This window comes from Lonchura striata, unplaced genomic scaffold (assembly GCF_046129695.1).
Source record: "Lonchura striata isolate bLonStr1 unplaced genomic scaffold, bLonStr1.mat Scaffold_241, whole genome shotgun sequence".
Classification (NCBI taxonomy): Eukaryota; Metazoa; Chordata; class Aves; order Passeriformes; family Estrildidae; genus Lonchura; species Lonchura striata.
The window spans coordinates 78,546-94,902 of record NW_027461145.1 but is presented as its reverse complement, the minus strand read 5'-3'; the positions used below and the strand labels follow the sequence as shown (position 1 = coordinate 94,902).

General features: G+C 51.6%; 2 long non-coding RNA genes across 2 annotated transcripts; both read right to left on the bottom strand.

Annotated features, from left to right (window-relative positions):
• Positions 1-46: 46 nt before the first annotated feature.
• Positions 47-1,076, bottom strand: LOC144248672 (uncharacterized). The gene is made up of 3 exons (XR_013341988.1): positions 363-1,076; positions 217-269; positions 47-114 (listed from the first exon to the last, which is right to left on the bottom strand). It is a non-coding gene; the product is annotated as an uncharacterized LOC144248672 (long non-coding RNA).
• Positions 1,077-1,233: 157 nt separating this feature from the next.
• Positions 1,234-7,922, bottom strand: LOC144248673 (uncharacterized). Its single transcript, XR_013341989.1, has 3 exons — positions 7,561-7,922; positions 2,765-2,900; positions 1,234-1,255 (listed from the first exon to the last, which is right to left on the bottom strand). It is a non-coding gene; the product is annotated as an uncharacterized LOC144248673 (long non-coding RNA).
• Between the last annotated feature and the right edge of the window lie 8,435 nt (positions 7,923-16,357).

Below are 16,357 nucleotides of genomic sequence, written 5' to 3'. Positions count from 1 at the left end.
AAAGGTACACACTTAGCATGCTGCTGCATAAGGGTCACCTGTGAGTCACTGTGCCAAAATGCCAACTCACCCGCTCGCCTCTGTTCCTTCACACAGCTAGGGCAGCGACAGCACCTGCAAAAAAACAAAGCAAAACAACCCACACTGAGATACTGTGAAAACAACATCCCCCTGCCCTGAAAAGCACACCCACCCAGACCTTACGCTTGCACCCACCTGGCCTTGGACATCCAGACATCCGGACCAGAGACATCTTGCAAGATGACTGCCTAAAATAAAACAAAGTAACCAAGAGTGGATGCTTACAATTGCACCAAAACCTGAAACCTGAGCAAGAACAACTCCTTCTGTCCACTGCTCACCTGGCACACAGGGCCTTGACTGCTGCTATCTGCCTGGACCTCCTAAAAATAAAGGCAAAGAACACTGCTGTAACATGGTCACTATTTAGGCTTCCCCTGAAAATGCAAACAATGACTGACCCGATCATGGGAAAACCCTCACCCAGGACTGGGGCTCTCTGCCACTGATCTGAACTGTCTGCATCTGAAAGGAAGTTAGGACTAGTGTCAAATGGCTGCAGGACAACTTAACAGCACCAAACATGTTATGTCAATCTCCTGATACAATCTAGAGCCCAACTACACCCTGCAAATTACAAATTTCAAGTCCCCAGGACTTGTGCTATTACAGGCTATGCAGCAGGGCAGAGCAGCTGTGGGACAAATACGTGCAGACACCCGTGACACAGGACAGGGAGAGAGAGCTTTTGAGGAGAAGAAAGGACCGAGAGACCCAAAGAACACAGAGTGCACCAGAGACAAGTGACAGGACACACACCAGAACTGCTCTGCCCTGAGCACCTCAGCACTGTGATCAAAACAGACACTTTCCCTTTAGCTGGTCTAAGGGGACACTTCTTGCACATCCCTGCCCCCAAAGCTGATTCAAAAGGCCCTCCCAGCACCCCACTTTCACCCCCACTGTGGGCCTTAGCCCTCCACTTATCTCTCTGGCATCTGGGGATGAGAATCCACGTCGCGTGGCAATGGAGGCTGCCTCGCCTGCGGGGAATGTCCTATGTTCACCGGGCTGTGGTCCCGTGCTCAGCTACAATCGAGAACACCAAACATCACTGCATGATCTTAGCTGCACAGCAGCCACAACCCAGCAATTCTGCTGCTCACCATTATTCTCCTGAGAACGCCGGGCAAATAATCCACTTTGCTGTGTTGTGCCAAAAACACGCCCGGCCCTTAACAGGGAGAGACCCTGTCAGGCACCGCCTCAGAGAAGAACCGAGCTGTACTGGGGGGACACACCCAGCCAACGTGTACAAGTTAAACAGAATTTTCTCTCAGAACTGGGACTTTCAGCACCCCCAGGTGCTACTCGACTGCCACAGACACACAGAGGGCTTCGTGAGGCGCTCTGGGGTTGGCCAGTCCTGCTCCAAGCTCTGCTGATGCCTCTGTGGTTTTAACGCTGTCCTCAAGGAGGTGGTAGAACCTCACAGTATTTGCCCCTGGAGCTTAATTTCTGAAGTTTTCTTTGGGAAACACATCCACTTCCTACTTAACAATGCAGTCCCCTCTCCTGCTCTCGGGAAGAGCTGCCCACAGGCATGGGAACCACCTCTCCTCTCCTCTGCCCTTAAAACACTGTGTTACTGAGGCCAACTACTTCCAGACCAAGACTGTCCATGCAGGGACAGTGTCTCTTCTCTTTAGGGTCAGGGAAAAAGGGCAGAAGCACCCACAGAGATTCACTGCCCCTCTTGAGCACAAAGCACCGTGAATCTGCACCTCCTTCTGCTTGCAGGGAAGATAATAAAATATATTTTATTTAATATTATATTATATTTAATATTAATTATAGTTAATATTATAATAAAGATAATATAAAATATAATAGGGAGCCCTACAAACTGACATCAGGAACCTGGACTGGTGAGTTTTCTTTCCCAGGGAAAATGGCCTGTGATTGTGCCCAGAGCTCCTTGGGTCTTAGGGTGAGGCTGACTGGAAATAATCCGAATATTAAAGGATATATTCAGACCCCAGCTGCCCCCCCCCCCCCCCAAACTTGTGCTTTTCTGACAGTGCCAAGGGAGCCCTTCAAACTGACGCCAGGAACCTGGGCTGCTGAATTTGCTTTCACCAAGTAGATATCCCTCATTTATTCACAGGGCCCTGCAATGCCCCTGGGTTGTCAGGTCCTAAATTTCCTTTTGCCTCCTCAATGTCAAAACAGCGCAGGATTTCTCCCAGTCCAAATCTCCCATCCCCAAGTACTCAGGGTTTTTTATTTCTTACCAAATACCTGTTGCAAACTGACAGTACAAAGCTTGGGGCTTGATATTTTCTGTGCTGGATTTCACCTCAAGAAATCTGCCACCATAAAACCCTAACCACAACCACTTTGCTTTGCTCACAAATCACAACCTTCAGACCAGCATTATGGCACCTTACCCACTGGCCCTCCACTGGCACCTTCCCAAAGCATTCCAGTACATTCCAGTAGTACTCTGCATTTTCAGTGGGCATTCTGTCAGACCCACATCCTGACACTAAAAATGCACCAAGGAATTCTACAATAGCCATTAGGAAGGCATAACAATTCTCTAAAAGTCACCAGAGAAAGCCTTCAAAATTCCCCTAAATATTCCTAATAGCCCTGCAAAAAAAAAACAAACACTCAAGGAAGCCTGCTCAGCCTCCAAACCCCTTCCTGTTGCTCTCTAGCCCACAGATGTCATCCCTACCTTTTAGCAGCGGGTCCTGTTGTCCTCTGAGGGTTCTGGCGTTGTCCTGGTGCGAGGGTCGCTGCCCTGTCCCACTGGGAGGCTTCCGGTGTGGTCTCGCTGTCAGGCTTGCTGTGCTGTGCTGCTGTTGTTGGGGCTGAAAAGGGAAAAGGCTGCTTAGGGTGAGGTACGGGTGGCGTGAGGGGTGCCGTACCTGTACCCTAACTTGCCTCCTAAGCTGTACCCTGTAGCCCTGATCTCCACTGGACTGTCCAGCCCTCAAGGCCTCACCCTTTACCCCTGACCCCTCCCTCTGCCCCCCAGCCCTCAGGCTCTGGCTGTCACCCTCGAGCCCCCTCTCAGCTGCCCCTCAGCTCCTGTGTGCCACCCTTAATCCCTCTCCTCTGCCCCTCAGCCCCCAGCTTCTCTGTGTCACCCTCCAGCTGCCCCTGCCCCCCTCAGCATCTCTCTGTGTCACCCACTGTCCCCTCCCCTGTTCCCCCCTCAGCTCCCAGCCTCCGTCACCCTCAAGGCCCCACAGTGCCCCTCAAGCTGCCCCTCAGCCTCTATGCCATGAAAAGACCCTAAAACCCCATAAAAATGCGCTAAAAAAACCCCACATCTTCAAAATGCCTTAAAACCCCCACAAAAACATAAAAATAGCCTCAGAACGCCCTTAAAATACAATAAAAATACCCTACTTTAAGACACCCCTAAAAGCCCCCAAAGAAGCTTTTAAAAAAAAATCCCTACATATTCCTAAGAGCTCTTAGAACAGCTCCATAATCCTTAAAACACATCGATAAGACCCTAAAAACCAGCGCAGCGAGGGAGGCTGGAAGATGCGGAGCCGCGCTCCCGGCCCCGGGCGCAGCGCGGCTCCGGCAGGAAAGCGGCTCCTCCGGCAGGCAGAGGCGGCGCCGCGCCGGCAGACCCCCGCCCGCTGCCCCCGGCCCGGCGGGGCCGGCACCGGGCCCGGGGGGCCCCGGCGGCGCCCGAGCCCCGCGCCCGGAGCGGACGGAGCGGCGGCACCGGCCGGCACCGGCCCCGGCCGCCCTCGGCCCGCGGAGCCGCCTTCAGCCCTCCCCTCACTCACAGACACCGCCCCGCTCGCCGCTCGCTCCCGCCCCTCGCCCCTCCCGCCGCTTCGGCCGGGCTCCGGCTGGGGGGCTGCAGTACCGCCCCGTGCCCACAAGGCGGCAGCACTTGTCCAGAGGGTCCGCGACACGATGGCGGCCCGTGGGGACCTTGACGGAGAGAGGCGTTTTTCGCCCATGCCTGTCGGCTCCCGCCAAAAACCCGCACGCTCGCGGTGCTGCTGACCCCACAGCCCGTGTGCACGACACCCGAAACTCCGCGGAAAATCCCGTCGGGGGGCGCCGGCGTTGCGCGCAATTCAGGCAGTGTAAAAAACAGACACGGGTCCTCGAATTTCAACGTCCTCGTTTTCGCGCCCTCTCGAGAAGGTCAAGCGAGGCCGCGCCACGCCACTCCCAAGATGGCGGCCGCGGGCGGCGGGCTGCAGTACCGCTCTCTGCCCACACGGCGGCAGCACCGCGCCGTCCCCGCCGGCACGGCCTCGGCAGCGAACGCCCCAAAGCGTCCGCGCGGGAAAGAACGGAACAAAAAGCCTGCCTGCGACCCGATAGGAACCGAAAGAAAAAAGCTTTCCTCTTAAACTGCATTGCAACAGGGTTTGTTTTTATATTTTTCAGATTTATACTCACATTCGATTTTGTAATGGATACTGATGGAAAATTGTATTTTTATAATTTCTTACATTTATTCCTATTTTATTACATTTTATTTTTTATACATATCTTATTAGATTGCTTACATATTTCTATAGTTAGATTTAGATTTCTAAAAGGTTTATATTGCTTAAAAAAAACCCCTGCCTCTATCCAAGTAAAAATCTTTTAAACAAAACCCTTTATTTAAACTCCATTTAAATGTATCTCTATTTTTCGCATTTATATTCAAATGTATATTTTAAATGTAGATTGAAGTATGATGCTATCTATAGTCTCTCTCTTCCTAATACTCATTTTTATTTCTATTTTATATTTCTATATATACACCTGTAGACATTGATTATATATTTCCATATTTAGAATGATATCAAACTAAAATGTATATTCATATCTTTTCCATTAAAGCCCTGCCTCCAACCAAATAAAAACAAAAAAAGCCCTTTCTTTAAACGATTTTCGAATATTTTTATATTTTTTTCATCATTATAGTCACATTTGAACTTCTACTTTATATAGATGTATTTATAAATATATTTTATATATATATAATAAGGTAGCGAGATAGATAAATTATTTTTTAAATTCTATTTCGTACACACTGCTAATACTTATATTTACTTACCTTTGAATTTTCATATAGATCTTAACGTATTTAGGATATATTTCTATACAAAGACTTCTAATTTTATTTTATTTCTAGTCATAATTTTAATAATAAAACCCCTACCTACTACCAAATCGAAAATAAAAATCCCCTTTATTCTAAATTATATTTAAATATTTCTATACTTCTATTTTTGATTTTTACAAGTACTCATCTATTCTATCACAACATATTGAGGTACTATATTTCGATATACAGTATTTATGACATGAAATGCGTTATAATAAGACACATACAGTAAAATACGCATTAGGTACTGTATTGATTCCTATTGTTTTGTAATATTCATATATCCACATGTATTAATTATACATTTCTGTATGGACATTTATGTTTATAATCGATATTTATATGCATATAAACATATAAAATACTCCATATCAAACAAGGTTATACCTAATTGTAATGGACAGCATTATTTATGTTACATGTTTAATGTATATGTTTTCCATTTACATTTAAAATTGAAGTTTCATATTCCCATTATCATGTTTATGCATGTGTTCTATTTCATCAGAGTTATAGTTAAAACACTGCAGTTATAATCGAATTCCTAAAAATAAAATGCCAAAACAAACAGCATCAAATTCTCACCAATACCGTCCAAAAAATTCAGAAAGGCTCTACCAGCCAAACAACTACCAGCAAAAAAAAACCCGCACTACACTCCTTTCACTAGCAGCTCTTATCACGTCACAAAAACGAAACAAACATTTTAAAAACCCTATAGACACCCACACAGCAAATCACAAAAACCACCCTAAAGGAAAAAAAAAAAAAGCCAACTAACTTACCATACTCCAAACCATACAAGAGACTCCCAACGATTCTAAAAAAAATAATAACCAAAACTCTACCACTATGTTAACTCATAAAGAGAACCCAATGCTCTATAAAATTAACTAAAAAAACCCACCAAATAATTACAGATATAAAAATATGGGAACCACAAAAAATTCACCCCCCAAATAAAATAAACACCTAAAGAGATCCACCATGGAAATGCCCATGCTCCCAAAAATAAAACCAATAAAAACAACAACCAAACACATCAAACAACAACAAAAAAATTAAATTAACAACAACAAAATAAGTATTCCTAACTCAAGAAACAAAAATTGCCTCAAACCATCAAAACACAAATACCACCTAGAAAGAAACACGTCGCCAAAAGAGATATGTAACCACAAACAATATCTCCCAAGTTCTCTGCAACAATGAAACATACACGGCAATCAAATAAGCCAAACGAATGAAACCCCTATAGTGTAATAAACAAGAATGCATTCATCAATATTAAAAAAACCTCACCGATTAACTCCAGGGCACTCCCTCAAGCCCACCAAAACAAACACTACGCACTCGCGCTAATAAAAGCCTCCACAACCGAATTGAAAAACGACCCTCTACTCCATGCTCCGACCCATAAAAACCAGTGTAAACCTTTAGAAACGCATCCTTAAAAAACCTAAGAACCGATCAAAAATAAATCCAACAACAACACTCAACCCAAAAAAAAACCTTGTCACGAGCACCCGAAGCAAGAACCGTAACAACCAAGAAGCGCCCGGGGCCCTTCTCCTACAGCGACTCTGATCAAAAGCCACCGATCCCAGGAGCTCCTCAGGAGCGCCTCAAAAGCAGCGCAGCGAGGGAGGCTGGAAGATGCGGAGCCGCGCTCCCGGCCCCGGGCGCAGCGCGGCTCCGGCAGGAAAGCGGCTCCTCCGGCAGGCAGAGGCGGCGCCGCGCCGGCAGACCCCCGCCCGCTGCCCCCGGCCCGGCGGGGCCGGCACCGGGCCCGGGGGGCCCCGGCGGCGCCCGAGCCCCGCGCCCGGAGCGGACGGAGCGGCGGCACCGGCCGGCACCGGCCCCGCCCGCGCCGCCTCCCCCGCCCGCCGGCCCGGCCAAAGCTCCGCTCGGCTCCGCACGGCTCGCACCGGCGCGGCTCCGGCGGGCCCGCGGCAGCCCAGCCGCGCCCAGCTCCCCTTCCGCCCCGGCCAGCCCCGGCACTGCCGGCAGGGCTCCGCGCCGCACCCTTCGCTGCCGGGCCGGGGGCAGAAGAAGCGCCCCGAATGCAGCGGCACAGCCCGACCCCCGCCCTGCCAGCGCTGCCACGGCTGCAGCTCCCTTCCTCTGCAGCCCCGACTCTGACGCCACGCTCCGGCGCTCACCTCACCCCAACAAGGGAAAAGAAATGTGGGATCCCCTTCAATCGCGTCCTCTAGAAGAGAAGAAAAGAAGCGCCTTTCCTCAAACCATGGCAAAAGGGGGCTTTTTACCTCAGTCCAAACCCCTTAAAAGGGGGGACAACAGGACTGCCCCCTCCAATTCAACCTCAGGATGACGAAATCTCAAACGGAAAGGGGAAAAGTCCCCGTTATAAAAGCGCACCGGCTCACCTCCTTGGCTGCTGCTTCTCGACACAAAGATTTGTCCCTCGGCCCCTCCTTTGAGCAATGCTCCACGTATCCAGGTGGGGATCCAGGTGATCCCCCGGACCCTGTCCGAAGCGCTCACCGTCCTTCCAGGAGACAGCCACGGGAACCCCCAAAAACTCCTCTCCTCCAGCAGCTCCGTGCAAAAGAGATGTGAGGAAAACCCCCTAAATCAGCCACCGAAGGAGCTGCCCCCTCCTCATCATCCTCACAGCTCACACCTGGGGCTGCTCAGAGCCCTCATCATCCTAACAGCTCACACCTGCCGCTGTTGCCACTCTCCAACAGCGTCTCTCCATCTCCAGCACGCATCCCAATTCTCACAGACACAGATCCAACAGAAATCTGCTACGGGTGTCTGCTTTTCTTAATCCATCTGATTACACAATTAAAAAACATATACACAAAACATCCTGATCCAGTTTCAGTAACAAGCCCAGCCCCAGCATCCATGTCACAGGCATAAAGGGATGTGGCAGCAAGAACCCCACAGTCCCTGTGCCAGCCCTTCGGATCCTATGGAGTGTGCAGCCCTCTTTCCCAGCCCTGCAGTGATTACAGCAGCCACCCTACAAATCCCCTTTCCCAGCCCCAGTGATTTCAGCTCTTCACCCACAAGCTTTATTTAACTGCCAGCTCTCTTCGTTAGCTCCAGCTGTGCCTTTCTCCATCTTCAGCGTGCAGGATCTTGGCCTTGGCTGCAGCTCTGCAACACTTCAGCTCGTGCCCCAGGGTGTCTAAGCCCACCCCAGAATCAATATCCCAGTCCTGCAGTGATTTCAGCTCCTACCCAAAAATGCCCAGCCACTGTGCCTACCCTGTATTATTTCAATTCAAAGCCCAGAACCCTGCTCTCAGCAATAGAGTTCTTTTACAATTTTCAGACACAATCCCAGCCCCACAGTCCATTTGCCAGCCCCACAGTGACTTTGCCCCCAGCCCCACAGGTGCCGTCGCAGACCGAGAACATATCACTGCATTGCCGGGATTTTCAGGCGCAATGTTAGAGCCCCCACGTGCGCACTACACATCCTGTTCTAGTTTCAGTCACAAGCCCAGCCCCAGCATCCATGTCACAGGCATAAAGGGATGTGGCAGCAAGAACCCCACAGTCCCTGTGCCAGCCCTTCGGATCCTATGGAGTATGCAGCCCCCTTTCCCAGCCCTGCAGTGATTACAGCAGCCGCCCTACAAATCCCCTTTCCCAGCCCCAGTGATTTCAGCTCTTCACCCACAAGCTTTATTTAACTGCCAGCTCTCTTCGTTAGCTCCAGCTGTGCCTTTCTCCATCTTCAGCGTGCAGGATCTTGGCCTTGGCTGCAGCTCTGCAACACTTCAGCTCGTGCCCCAGGGTGTCTAAGCCCACCCCAGAATCAATATCCCAGTCCTGCAGTGATTTCAGCTCCTACCCAAAAATGCCCACCCACTGTGCCCACGCTGTATTATTTCAATTCAAAGCCCAGAACCCCGCTCTCCGCAATAGAGTTCTTTTACAATTTTCAGACACAATCCCAGCCTCAGAGTGACTTTGCCCCCAGCCCCACAGTGACTTTGCCCCCAGCCCCACAGGTGCCGTCGCAGACCGAGAACATATCACTGCATTGCCGGGATTTTCAGGCGCAATGTTAGAGCCCCCACGTGCGCACTACACATCCTGTTCTAGTTTCAGTCACAAGCCCAGCCCCAGCATCCATGTCAGAGGCATAAAGGGATGTGGCAGCAAGAACCCCACAGTCCCTGTGCCAGCCCTTCGGATCCTATGGAGTGTGCAGCCCCCTTTCCCAGCCCTGCAGTGATTACAGCAGCCGCCCTACAAATCCCCTTTCCCAGCCCCAGTGATTTCAGCTCTTCACCCACAAGCTTTATTTAACTGCCAGCTCTCTTCGTTAGCTCCAGCTGTGCCTTTCTCCATCTTCAGCGTGCAGGATCTTGGCCTTGGCTGCAGCTCTGCAACACTTCAGCTCGTGGCCCAGGGTGTCTAAGCCCACCCCAGAATCAATATCCCAGTTCTGAAGTGATTTCAGCTGCCACCCACCAATGCCCAGCCACTGTGCCTACGCTGTATTATTTCAATTCAAAGCCCAGAACCCCGCTCTCAGCAATAGAATTCTTTTTCCATTTTCAGACACAATCCCAGCCCCACAGTGACTTTGCCCCCAGCCCCACAGGTGCCGTCGCAGACCGAGAACATATCACTGCATTGCCGGGATTTTCAGGCGCAATGTTAGAGCCCCCACGTGCGCACTACACATCCTGTTCTAGTTTCAGTCACAAGCCCAGCCCCAGCATCCATGTCAGAGGCATAAAAGGGATGTGGCAGCAAGAACCCCACAGTCCCTGTGCCAGCCCTTCGGATCCTATGGAGTGTGCAGCCCCCTTTCCCAGCCCTGCAGTGATTACAGCAGCCACCCTACAAATCCCCTTTCCCAGCCCCAGTGATTTCAGCTCTTCACCCACAAGCTTTATTTAACTGCCAGCTCTCTTCGTTAGCTCCAGCTGTGCCTTTCTCCATCTTCAGCGTGCAGGATCTTGGCCTTGGCTGCAGCTCTGCAACACTTCAGCTCGTGCCCCAGGGTGTCTAAGCCCACCCCAGAATCAATATCCCAGTCCTGCAGTGATTTCAGCTCCTACCCAAAAATGCCCAGCCACTGTGCCTACGCTGTATTATTTCAATTCAAAGCCCAGAACCCCGCTCTCAGCAATAGAGTTCTTTTACAATTTTCAGACACAATCCCAGCCCCACAGTCCATTTGCCAGCCCCACAGTGACTTTGCCCCCAGCCCCACAGGTGCCATCGCAGACCGAGAACATATCACTGCATTGCCGGGATTTTCAGGCGCAATGTTAGAGCCCCCACGTGCGCACTACACATCCTGTTCTAGTTTCAGTCACAAGCCCAGCCCCAGCATCCATGTCAGAGGCATAAAAGGGATGTGGCAGCAAGAACCCCACAGTCCCTGTGCCAGCCCTTCGGATCCTATGGAGTGTGCAGCCCCATTTCCCAGCCCTGCAGTGATTACAGCAGCCGCCCTACAAATCCCCTTTCCCAGCCCCAGTGATTTCAGCTCTTCACCCACAAGCTTTATTTAACTGCCAGCTCTCTTCGTTAGCTCCAGCTGTGCCTTTCTCCATCTTCAGCGTGCAGGATCTTGGCCTTGGCTGCAGCTCTGCAACACTTCAGCTCGTGCCCCAGGGTGTCTAAGCCCACCCCAGAATCAATATCCCAGTTCTGAAGTGATTTCAGCTGCCACCCACCAATGCCCAGCCACTGTGCCTACGCTGTATTATTTCAATTCAAAGCCCAGAACCCCGCTCTCAGCAATAGAATTCTTTTTCCATTTTCAGACACAATCCCAGCCCCACAGTGACTTTGCCCCCAGCCCCACAGGTGCCGTCGCAGACCGAGAACATATCACTGCATTGCCGGGATTTTCAGGCGCAATGTTAGAGCCCCCACGTGCGCACTACACATCCTGTTCTAGTTTCAGTCACAAGCCCAGCCCCAGCATCCATGTCACAGGCATAAAGGGATGTGGCAGCAAGAACCCCACAGTCCCTGTGCCAGCCCTTCGGATCCTATGGAGTGTGCAGCCCCCTTTCCCAGCCCTGCAGTGATTACAGCAGCCACCCTACAAATCCCCTTTCCCAGCCCCAGTGATTTCAGCTCTTCACCCACAAGCTTTATTTAACTGCCAGCTCTCTTCGTTAGCTCCAGCTGTGCCTTTCTCCATCTTCAGCGTGCAGGATCTTGGCCTTGGCTGCAGCTCTGCAACACTTCAGCTCGTGCCCCAGGGTGTCTAAGCCCACCCCAGAATCAATATCCCAGTCCTGCAGTGATTTCAGCTCCTACCCAAAAATGCCCAGCCACTGTGCCTACGCTGTATTATTTCAATTCAAAGCCCAGAACCCCGCTCTCAGCAATAGAGTTCTTTTACAATTTTCAGACACAATCCCAGCCCCACAGTCCATTTGCCAGCCCCACAGTGACTTTGCCCCCAGCCCCACAGGTGCCGTCGCAGACCGAGAACATATCACTGCATTGCCGGGATTTTCAGGCGCAATCTTAGAGCCCCCACGTGCGCACTACACATCCTGTTCTAGTTTCAGTCACAAGCCCAGCCCCAGCATCCATGTCAGAGGCATAAAAGGGATGTGGCAGCAAGAACCCCACAGTCCCTGTGCCAGCCCTTCGGATCCTATGGAGTGTGCAGCCCCCTTTCCCAGCCCTGCAGTGATTACAGCAGCCACCCTACAAATCCCCTTTCCCAGCCCCAGTGATTTCAGCTCTTCACCCACAAGCTTTATTTAACTGCCAGCTCTCTTCGTTAGCTCCAGCTGTGCCTTTCTCCATCTTCAGCGTGCAGGATCTTGGCCTTGGCTGCAGCTCTGCAACACTTCAGCTCGTGCCCCAGGGTGTCTAAGCCCACCCCAGAATCAATATCCCAGTTCTGAAGTGATTTCAGCTGCCACCCACCAATGCCCAGCCACTGTGCCTACGCTGTATTATTTCAATTCAAAGCCCAGAACCCCGCTCTCAGCAATAGAATTCTTTTTCCATTTTCAGACACAATCCCAGCCCCACAGTGACTTTGCCCCCAGCCCCACAGGTGCCGTCGCAGACCGAGAACATATCACTGCATTGCCGGGATTTTCAGGCGCAATGTTAGAGCCCCCACGTGCGCACTACACATCCTGTTCTAGTTTCAGTCACAAGCCCAGCCCCAGCATCCATGTCACAGGCATAAAGGGATGTGGCAGCAAGAACCCCACAGTCCCTGTGCCAGCCCTTCGGATCCTATGGAGTGTGCAGCCCCCTTTCCCAGCCCTGCAGTGATTACAGCAGCCACCCTACAAATCCCCTTTCCCAGCCCCAGTGATTTCAGCTCTTCACCCACAAGCTTTATTTAACTGCCAGCTCTCTTCGTTAGCTCCAGCTGTGCCTTTCTCCACCTTCAGCGTGCAGGATCTTGGCCTTGGCTGCAGCTCTGCAACACTTCAGCTCGTGCCCCAGGGTGTCTAAGCCCACCCCAGAATCAATATCCCAGTCCTGCAGTGATTTCAGCTCCTACCCAAAAATGCCCAGCCACTGTGCCTACGCTGTATTATTTCAATTCAAAGCCCAGAACCCCGCTCTCAGCAATAGAGTTCTTTTACAATTTTCAGACACAATCCCAGCCCCACAGTCCATTTGCCAGCCCCACAGTGACTTTGCCCCCAGCCCCACAGGTGCCGTCGCAGACCGAGAACATATCACTGCATTGCCGGGATTTTCAGGCGCAATGTTAGAGCCCCCACGTGCGCACTACACATCCTGTTCTAGTTTCAGTCACAAGCCCAGCCCCAGCATCCATGTCAGAGGCATAAAAGGGATGTGGCAGCAAGAACCCCACAGTCCCTGTGCCAGCCCTTCGGATCCTATGGAGTGTGCAGCCCCCTTTCCCAGCCCTGCAGTGATTACAGCAGCCACCCTACAAATCCCCTTTCCCAGCCCCAGTGATTTCAGCTCTTCACCCACAAGCTTTATTTAACTGCCAGCTCTCTTCGTTAGCTCCAGCTGTGCCTTTCTCCATCTTCAGCGTGCAGGATCTTGGCCTTGGCTGCAGCTCTGCAACACTTCAGCTCGTGCCCCAGGGTGTCTAAGCCCACCCCAGAATCAATATCCCAGTTCTGAAGTGATTTCAGCTGCCACCCACCAATGCCCAGCCACTGTGCCTACGCTGTATTATTTCAATTCAAAGCCCAGAACCCCGCTCTCAGCAATAGAATTCTTTTTCCATTTTCAGACACAATCCCAGCCCCACAGTGACTTTGCCCCCAGCCCCACAGGTGCCGTCGCAGACCGAGAACATATCGCTGCATTGCCGGGATTTTCAGGCGCAATGTTAGAGCCCCCACGTGCGCACTACACATCCTGTTCTAGTTTCAGTCACAAGCCCAGCCCCAGCATCCATGTCACAGGCATAAAGGGATGTGGCAGCAAGAACCCCACAGTCCCTGTGCCAGCCCTTCGGATCCTATGGAGTGTGCAGCCCCCTTTCCCAGCCCTGCAGTGATTACAGCAGCCGCCCTACAAATCCCCTTTCCCAGCCCCAGTGATTTCAGCTCTTCACCCACAAGCTTTATTTAACTGCCAGCTCTCTTCGTTAGCTCCAGCTGTGCCTTTCTCCACCTTCAGCGTGCAGGATCTTGGCCTTGGCTGCAGCTCTGCAACACTTCAGCTCGTGCCCCAGGGTGTCTAAGCCCACCCCAGAATCAATATCCCAGTCCTGCAGTGATTTCAGCTCCTACCCAAAAATGCCCAGCCACTGTGCCTACGCTGTATTATTTCAATTCAAAGCCCAGAACCCCGCTCTAAGCAATAGAGTTCTTTTACAATTTTCAGACACAATCCCAGCCCCACAGTCCATTTGCCAGCCCCACAGTGACTTTGCCCCCAGCCCCACAGGTGCCGTCGCAGACCGAGAACATATCACTGCATTGCCGGGATTTTCAGGCGCAATCTTAGAGCCCCCACGTGCGCACTACACATCCTGTTCTAGTTTCAGTCACAAGCCCAGCCCCAGCATCCATGTCAGAGGATAAAAGGGATGTGGCAGCAAGAACCCCACAGTCCCTGTGCCAGCCCTTCGGATCCTATGGAGTGTGCAGCCCCATTTCCCAGCCCTGCAGTGATTACAGCAGCCGCCCTACAAATCCCCTTTCCCAGCCCCAGTGATTTCAGCTCTTCACCCACAAGCTTTATTTAACTGCCAGCTCTCTTCGTTAGCTCCAGCTGTGCCTTTCTCCATCTTCAGCGTGCAGGATCTTGGCCTTGGCTGCAGCTCTGCAACACTTCAGCTCGTGCCCCAGGGTGTCTAAGCCCACCCCAGAATCAATATCCCAGTTCTGAAGTGATTTCAGCTGCCACCCACCAATGCCCAGCCACTGTGCCTACGCTGTATTATTTCAATTCAAAGCCCAGAACCCCGCTCTCAGCAATAGAATTCTTTTTCCATTTTCAGACACAATCCCAGCCCCACAGTGACTTTGCCCCCAGCCCCACAGGTGCCGTCGCAGACCGAGAACATATCACTGCATTGCCGGGATTTTCAGGCGCAATGTTAGAGCCCCCACGTGCGCACTACACATCCTGTTCTAGTTTCAGTCACAAGCCCAGCCCCAGCATCCATGTCACAGGCATAAAGGGATGTGGCAGCAAGAACCCCACAGTCCCTGTGCCAGCCCTTCGGATCCTATCGAGTATGCAGCCCCCTTTCCCAGCCCTGCAGTGATTACAGCAGCCACCCTACAAATCCCCTTTCCCAGCCCCAGTGATTTCAGCTCTTCACCCACAAGCTTTATTTAACTGCCAGCTCTCTTCGTTAGCTCCAGCTGTGCCTTTCTCCATCTTCAGCGTGCAGGATCTTGGCCTTGGCTGCAGCTCTGCAACACTTCAGCTCGTGCCCCAGGGTGTCTAAGCCCACCCCAGAATCAATATCCCAGTCCTGCAGTGATTTCAGCTCCTACCCAAAAATGCCCAGCCACTGTGCCTACGCTGTATTATTTCAATTCAAAGCCCAGAACCCCGCTCTCAGCAATAGAGTTCTTTTACAATTTTCAGACACAATCCCAGCCCCACAGTCCATTTGCCAGCCCCACAGTGACTTTGCCCCCAGCCCCACAGGTGCCATCGCAGACCGAGAACATATCGCTGCATTGCCGGGATTTTCAGGCGCAATCTTAGAGCCCCCACGTGCGCACTACACATCCTGTTCTAGTTTCAGTCACAAGCCCAGCCCCAGCATCCATGTCACAGGCATAAAGGGATGTGGCAGCAAGAACCCCACAGTCCCTGTGCCAGCCCTTCGGATCCTATGGAGTGTGCAGCCCCCTTTCCCAGCCCTGCAGTGATTACAGCAGCCACCCTACAAATCCCCTTTCCCAGCCCCAGTGATTTCAGCTCTTCACCCACAAGCTTTATTTAACTGCCAGCTCTCTTCGTTAGCTCCAGCTGTGCCTTTCTCCATCTTCAGCGTGCAGGATCTTGGCCTTGGCTGCAGCTCTGCAACACTTCAGCTCGTGCCCCAGGGTGTCTAAGCCCACCCCAGAATCAATATCCCAGTTCTGAAGTGATTTCAGCTGACACCCACCAATGCCCACCCACTGTGCCTATGCTGTATTATTTCAATTCAAAGCCCAGAACCCCACTCTCAGCAATAGAATTCTTTTTCCATTTTCAGACACAATCCCAGCCCCACAGTGACTTTGCCCCCAGCCCCACAGGTGCCGTCGCAGACCGAGAACATATCACTGCATTGCCGGGATTTTCAGGCGCAATGTTAGAGCCCCCACGTGCGCACTACACATCCTGTTCTAGTTTCAGTCACAAGCCCAGCCCCAGCATCCATGTCAGAGGCATAAAAGGGATGTGGCAGCAAGAACCCCACAGTCCCTGTGCCAGCCCTTCGGATCCTATGGAGTGTGCAGCCCCCTTTCCCAGCCCTGCAGTGATTACAGCAGCCACCCTACAAATCCCCTTTCCCAGCCCCAGTGATTTCAGCTCTTCACCCACAAGCTTTATTTAACTGCCAGCTCTCTTCGTTAGCTCCAGCTGTGCCTTTCTCCACCTTCAGCGTGCAGGATCTTGGCCTTGGCTGCAGCTCTGCAACACTTCAGCTCGTGCCCCAGGGTGTCTAAGCCCACCCCAGAATCAATATCCCAGTCCTGCAGTGATTTCAGCTCCTACCCAAAAATGCCCAGCCACTGTGCCTACGCTGTATTA